Source organism: Medicago sativa, chromosome 8 (assembly GCF_051527215.1).
Source record: "Medicago sativa cultivar Bolivia chromosome 8, Bolivia_mono, whole genome shotgun sequence".
Lineage (NCBI taxonomy): Eukaryota > Viridiplantae > Streptophyta > Magnoliopsida > Fabales > Fabaceae > Medicago > Medicago sativa.
The window spans coordinates 40,539,564-40,547,243 of record NC_140756.1 but is presented as its reverse complement, the minus strand read 5'-3'; the positions used below and the strand labels follow the sequence as shown (position 1 = coordinate 40,547,243).

Sequence of the window (7,680 nt, the reverse complement as noted above, 5' to 3'; positions counted from 1 at the left end):
TGTTCTTCTCTATTGCAGCTTTGAAGGGTTCATACTTGAAAATATGATAAGGTTATTCTAATGTAAAAATCTATCTTATTCATAATGAATTTAAGATAGGAGCAATTTATTTTTTATTTTTTTCATTTTGGTAATGGAACTTATATACAGGAGGAGTTTGTTGAGCCTGCTGATCTTGATGCTAAAGATAAGAGATTAATGTCAATGACTCTTGCAGGTACTACTTGAAATGCTTCAAAATTCCTCGTGGGTTTGAAATTCTTCTCTGCATATTTGTTTTTTACACATACAACAATTATAATACTTTTGACATGATTGTCAAACATTTGCAGCCGTGCATATTATTATGACCTTGTAAAAGGAAATTCAATAGTTGTTGGTATATTAGGTTTCCATTTCTTTGATTTTTTTGCATCTGTTGGATAGTAACTCAGGAACTGTTCTACACATTAGTTATTTGGTAACTGATGAGTTGAATTTTAACCAAAAAAATCTACGTTGTTATTACTTTTTTATTAGTAAAAGTGTCTCTTCACCCCGTAATGCATTTTTTTATGCTGTAGATAATTACTTTATCCCATAGTGATTATCTCTAAACTCCATTCGTTGGATAATGTTTGAAAACTTTGAGTTGTGCTTTTAGTACTATTAGGTTTCTGAGGTGATTTAAATATGAAGTATCTTTAGATCTGAAGTCTTGTAAATTCATCTAACTGTTACGGTTATTGATTTGAAATTAGTTTTTTTTTTCCGATTTGAAACAGAGAAATGGCACTTGAAGGCCTTTGTTTGCTTAAAATTGAAAATCAAATTGATGGTTTGAAGTACCCCAAACTTGGTATTATGTTGGATTACATTCTCCGGCATCGGCCAAAGTTATTGGAGTCCACTGAAATTAGAGACCAGCACCTTCTTTTTCCTTCAAGCACATACGTTGCCATGGTCAAATTTTTAATGATGTGCTTTGAGTCAGAGTTGGAGAGAAATAAGTCCTTAGAAGGATCGACTAAACTTGTGTCATCAGTCAAGACATTCTGTGGTTCCTAGAACACTATATGTCATTTGAAGGCTCTGTTGTGTTGCATGTCACTTCTTCCAAAGCATTACTTATAATTGGTTCACATATGCCAGAGGTCAGATGTTATAGTTTCTTTATTGCTTTCTTTTTGTGTGGTATGTTTGGTTTTGTTTCCTGTTGGGGTGTTGTGTTTGTGTTTAGGGGCTGCATTTTGCTCCTTAGCAATTGATATGTCTGAAATTGAAATTATTATTGCAGGTTTGCTACTAGGCTGATAGGGATTAAGAGAATGCTAAATTTCAAAAGAATAAGAATGGAGAGCACATTGAATCGAGTGTGGTACAAGAGAATTCCATTATACAGCTAATGAAGGTCTTGTCAATCTTATGTTGCAGTTTCGTGTCAATGCTTCTTCATGTTATTTGGCAAATCTTCTATGATCCATCACCATCACCGTCCAAAGAGAAGTTTTCACCTGAATATCAGTTCCAAAGAGGTATTTAAAATACAAATTGGTTTATGAATGATGTTGTTAATTGAGTCATTAGCAGGAAGGGAAATATGTGTTGAAGAAAACTTGTTTAATACTTCTTTTTTGATTACATGACTGCAGTTTGAAAGTTCCTTGAAGAATAAAACTACCAAGTTTCAAGCACTACATGTGAATTTTTACAAAGAGAAAGCCTCTTCCTCTTCAGACCTTGCAAGGTACTTCCTATACCATTATCATACGAGGTACTAATTAGCATTATTTTTTGTGGGAGTTGAACTTTTAATACACTGAAGTTACTGGTAGTATGATATTTTGCCAGCCACTGAAATATGTATTTGTGATTGCTATGAAATTCGGTGCTAAGACAATAGACCATGTTATTTTTCCTAATTCTCTTTTTAGCTTTTTAATAATTGTGATTTGGAGATTTTGATTTTTGTCATTCTGATTGTGATTTGTTGTGCTGAGTTAATATTGATATTAAAATATGACTGAGATGATGGTGGGAAAAATGTTAAACCTACTTTTACATGGCATAGGCGTTTTTTGTTAATGAGATTTCTTTTAGGATTGAGTGTATTTTCTCCTTGTTGTGTTTTGTTATCGTAGGATGTAGGCTTTGTGTTGTGTGTTTTCTGTTGGATTCTAATAATTCTCTCTCTCCCATGTTGCAGACGAGTGAATTTGTTAAGGTGAGAGGCAGTGGCAAGTTTGAAGTTTACTTCCTTGCAGCATCCGTTGAAGTGTGTGCCGGCTTCAAATATGATTCAACGACTGTGTTGATAACATTCTCCGTTCTAGTTCCTTAAGAGGAGATGCTTAAATGGTTAATAGAAATCCGAGTTAAGTCATAAATATGTTGTATTAAGTTAATTCTATAAGGATAAGAGCTTGGTACCATCTAGCTTTGTTAGTTTGTAAGATTTTAGTTTCACATGTTTGTAAGACTTGTTCATTTGACAATATAATTGAAATTTTCTTTTATGTTGCTTTAAATATTTTGTGGTGCATATAATAAAACAGTGTAAAACTTTTGTTATTAAAAAAATATTTGGTAATTGAAATTTTCTTTTATGTTGCTTTAAATATTTTGTGGTGCATATAATAAAACAGTGTAAAACTTTTGTTATTAAAAAAATATTTGGTTTAGACAAAAATATTTATTTGTAAAAAAAAAAAATCAGACTTATAGCAACGGGCAGTCTGGTCCTATACCAACGGATATACAGGTTGGCTAAAGCAATTAAACAGGTGTAAAATGTTGTTGCTATAGCTCTGAAATTTTTAGCAACAAACTAGTTATCCGTTGGTATAAGCTATTGGGACGGCACTTCTGCCGTTGGTATAAGCATAGTATCCTAGACGGCAGCAGGTGGGCGTTGGTATAGGTTTTATTACCTATACCAACGGTTTTTTGGACTTTTACCAACGATTTCTGCCGTTGCTAAATGGCAAATTTCTTGTAGTGTCTTCCTCCGACTTCGAATACACCAAAATATCATCTATAAACACCACCACAAAACGATTCAGAAAAGGATGAAATATTCTATTCATATATTCCATGAAGACACCTGGCGCATTAGACACTCCAAATGGCATCACAGAATACTCATAGTGTCCATACCTTGTTCTGAACGTAGTTTTGGATATATCTTCTGCCTTTACTCTAATATGATGATATCCTGATCTCAAATCAATCTTGCTGAACACTTCCGCACCAACCAACTGATCCATCAAATCATCAATCCTCAGAAGCGGATACCGATTCTTAATCGTCACTTTATTCAACTGCCGATAATCCACACACAACCTCATACTTCCATCTTTCTTCTTAACCAACAACACAGGAGCACCCCACGGAGAAACACTTGGCCTAATAAACTGCTTCTTCAATTCTCCCAACTCTAATGCAGACATCCGATACTGCGCAATCGAAATAGGACTCGTTCCTGGCACCAAATCAATTGCAAACTCAACTTCCCGCTCCGGCGGTAACTCGGTAATGTCGTCCGGATAAACTGCTGGAAACTCTTGCACTACCGGCAAATCACCAACACCTTTCTCACTACTTTCCTTCAAGGAAGCAAACATCATGAACACACTAGCTTCGCCATCCAAGGACTTCTTCACTTGCTCTGCGGTCAAGAACTTACCACCTTCCTCAGCTACTGGCTTAGAAAACGTTACAGTCTTGGTCAAACAATTAAAGTTAACACCAAAAGTCAACATCCAATCCATACCAAAAATCACGTCCATATGCTTCAACCGAAGACACACAAGATCCAACTCAAAATCTACATTGCCAAAACTAACAGGACACTTAGCACACACAAAGGAAGTAGTCACAGAACCACTAGCTGGGGTATCGATAACCATCCCACGAGACAACGGAGTCACAACCAAACTCAAACGCTCAACACAACTAACCGCGATAAAAGAATGAGTAGCACCAGTATCAATAATTGCAATCAAAGGAGTACTATTGATAAAACACATACCTCGGATGAGATTATCCGGATGGTCCACCTCTTCCGCATTCAATGCAAACACCTTTCCCGCCGCCTTCTTCGGCTTGGTACACTTAGTACTGATATGCCCCTTCTCACCACAATTGTAGCAAGTGATCTCCTTCTTGCACTCAAACGCTTTATGACCTGCTTCCCCACACTTGTAGCATTTCTCACCACCCTTGCAATCATTAGCAAAATGACCAAATGTGCCACACTTGTAGCACCTCACCTCAGCAACATTCACCTTAGAGCCTCCACCAGATTCTCTCTTCTTGCCTTTGTCCTTGTTGTACGGCTTCCCAAATCCATAACTCTTTCCCTTCTTCTCATTCATCGCCTTATAATGATTCACCTTGACCTTCCCAGCTTCATCAAACATACGACACTTATGCACCAAAGTATCAAAATCACGGATCTCCTGAATACATATATACTGTTAGATGTCGGGCCTCAAACCGCTTTCAAACTTAACACACTTGGAAACCATAGCATCCTCAACATTGATGTACGGACAAAACCTTGAAAGCTCCTCAAACTTTGCCGCATACTCAGCCACTGAACGGTTCTCTTGCTTCAAGTTCAAGAACTCTACTTCCTTCTTAGTCCTCAAATCCTCAGGAAAGTACTTCCTCTAAAACTCAGTCTTGAACCTAGCCCAAGTCACAGCTCCACCAGCCTCAAGCCTCCCCTTAGCATTGGTCCACCAATACTCAGCCTCCTCAGCAAGCATATGAGTAGCCAATCTAACCTTCTGATCCTCACTAGTCACCATAGCACGAAAGATCCTCTCCATAGCCTGCACCCAACTCTGAGCTCCGTCCGGATCATATCTACCCTTGAACGTCGGTGGACTGTTTCGCAAGAAACGATCCAACCTCCGCTCCTCAGCCTCACCAGGATCATGATGACCAACTGCCGCCTGCTCATTCGCCTGAGCCAACACCTGAGCCATCGAAGCTAAAGCCTGAGCAATCGCCGCATCATCTCTACCACCAGCCATCCCACTTCTACATAAAACCAACCAACAGATAAGAACAACATCACAACAACACAAGAACAAGTACCGAAGGTAACTCATTACCATTCGCATATTAACAGGGAGTATCAACAAACACTAGTCTACTAGTCTGGACAAGACTGACCACGGCTCTGATACCAACTTGTAACACCCTATTTCTAATAAGTGGTAAAACACACGAATATACAAACATATTCTAGAAATAGATGCTACGTCTTCGAATCAAACCACAAAAATACATGCATAAAGATCATGTTACACAACATAGCAGCGGAACATACATATAATTCATAAAACATCTCCAGATCTCAACAAAATACAATTGTATTCTCCAATTCTCAAATAACAAATAACATTTCAACTCCAAAATACATAGTCCAAAAATAAAAACCAACATGCAAGAACTACCCTAGATCAGAGCCCTAATCTAAACACTTGCATAAACAGAGGAACTCCACCCCTCGGCATCATCAAGCAAACAAACTAAGCATCCTGCACTCCATCTACCCGTCCATACAGAAAGGTAGGTGGTAAACCACTGAGGGTTAGCATTACATCATCATAATCCATATAAGATTTAAATAAGAACATTGGAGATGAAAGAATATATTCAAGAATAACAATTCAAACATGTATTCACAAGCATTCACAACCTTCATATAATTCATTACCATCATTCCAAGCTCAACTCAACAAGTGTATCATACACATATCACAACTTCACCTTGTCAATCAACAATTAACAATTCAATCCGCAATTACAATTAGCAAAAATCAACCATCAAACACATCTTAATGCAATTCAATCCACCAACAGTTTATGCAATGGCTCTAGACTCATCTAGATGCATGTGGTACCAAAACACCTCAAGGTCGTCACCTTCGATGCAACAAAAACATCGTAATCACCTCAATTGGATATAAAATCCACCACCATCAGTCATGTATGCATGAACATACGACTCAACTACAATGCATATGTTCACACAAACAATTCACCTCAACATCACCAATATTTGTATATATGCAAACAACAACAACAATTCACCACCTCTTAACATATATACAATCACCAACAACATTTATAATTCAAGCAACATATAGTTGTCACATATATACGTACACCACCAATCATCTTCGCATAAGATATACACCAACAATAAGGATTTACAAGACAATTAGCTCATAAGGTCATATTCAACAAAGTTCGTCTCTCAAAGTCACAACATAAGATAATTAGAGGTTATGAACCAAAACCAATTCTACAAGCTCAATTGCCTATGTCATGTACCCTCACAAGTTACTTATACATGCAGTAGAGGTTACATAACATTTCATCGGCCACGTATGGAGAATTACCAAAAATTCCTAAGTTCGTCTCACTTGACCATTTTTCACAAAAATTCCCATTTTCAAAGAAGAACAAGTAGGTTCACTACATCACAGTTTAACCGCCTTAGCTGAACTCATAAAAATCAAGTTTCAAAGATTAAAAACATTCCACAAGGATTGGGTCGACTTAGAACTAGTTATGAGGGATTTTTCGACAAAACTTTTCAAGAGTATTTTCCCCATAACTTGAAAACTAAATATCATATTCAAGTCAAACCAACGCCTTTAGAAAGCTAAAAATATTATCTACAACTTTCATGTTTGTACCAAAAACCAATTCACGACTGAAACGAGGGAAAAAGATGCGAGAATGCAAAACAGGGATTCTGTTCAGTACAACTCGCCACTGCGAGTAGGTCTACTCGCCATTTCGAGTTACCAGTTACTCGCCGTTGCGAGTAAGCTTGCTCGCAGCTGCGAGTTATGATAGTCCAGTCTCGGGAAAAAGAGCCATTTTCACCCCAAAACCCCAATTTTGACTCCCCAATGCCCAAATTTGATTCCAAGGTTTATCCAAACATTTCTAAACATGAAAAGACACACAAATCCATATCAAATTTGTCCCAAAACATTCTCTTAACAAAATCATCATTTGACCCATTTTTCATCAAACTTCAAAAACAACACAAGTTCATAGCAAACTTCACCATTTTGATTACCCAAGGTTTCAATCATCAACCACATCATCTTTCAACAACAACAACAATTAATCATCATGAATTCATCAACAATTCATCACAACAACACCTCATATCATCATTTTTGGACAAAAATGCAAAGCATACATATAACCACAATTTAAGCATGCAATTTCCTCACCAACAACTCAATTAACATTCAAATTACATACTCAAACATTGCATCAAAACATGAACATGAACTTGCAATCAATTAAGTTCAATTCATCAATTTCATAAAATGGGTAAAAAGAAAAAGTTAGGAATTATGGTTGAAACCTAACCCTCTTTCCTCTAGCACCAAGATTCTCTAACTCAAGCTTCAATTTAGCTCCTAGATGATGAATCCATGTTGCCTCTAACCCTTGTTCTTGTTCTTCCCTCTAGCCTCTATCTCTTCTCTTCTCAAATGAAAAATGAAATGAAAATGTTTGTAACCCTATGTTATACCCTAATTTTGGACCTAAAAATACTAACTCAATTCTTCTTTTCTTGCATTTCATGTCATTTGAACTGTCTCTGATCAATTACATCTTTCTCTGCATTTTATTTCAATATTGCTTGCAAAATTC

The 7,680-nt window shown here is 36.8% G+C and overlaps 1 long non-coding RNA gene across 1 annotated transcript; it reads left to right on the top strand.

Annotated features, from left to right (window-relative positions):
- Nucleotides 1-648: 648 nt before the first annotated feature.
- Nucleotides 649-2,507, top strand: LOC146899083 (uncharacterized). Its single transcript, XR_015021909.1, has 4 exons — nt 649-1,133; nt 1,277-1,514; nt 1,632-1,726; nt 2,186-2,507. It is a non-coding gene; the product is annotated as an uncharacterized LOC146899083 (long non-coding RNA).
- The last annotated feature ends 5,173 nt before the right edge of the window (nt 2,508-7,680 follow it).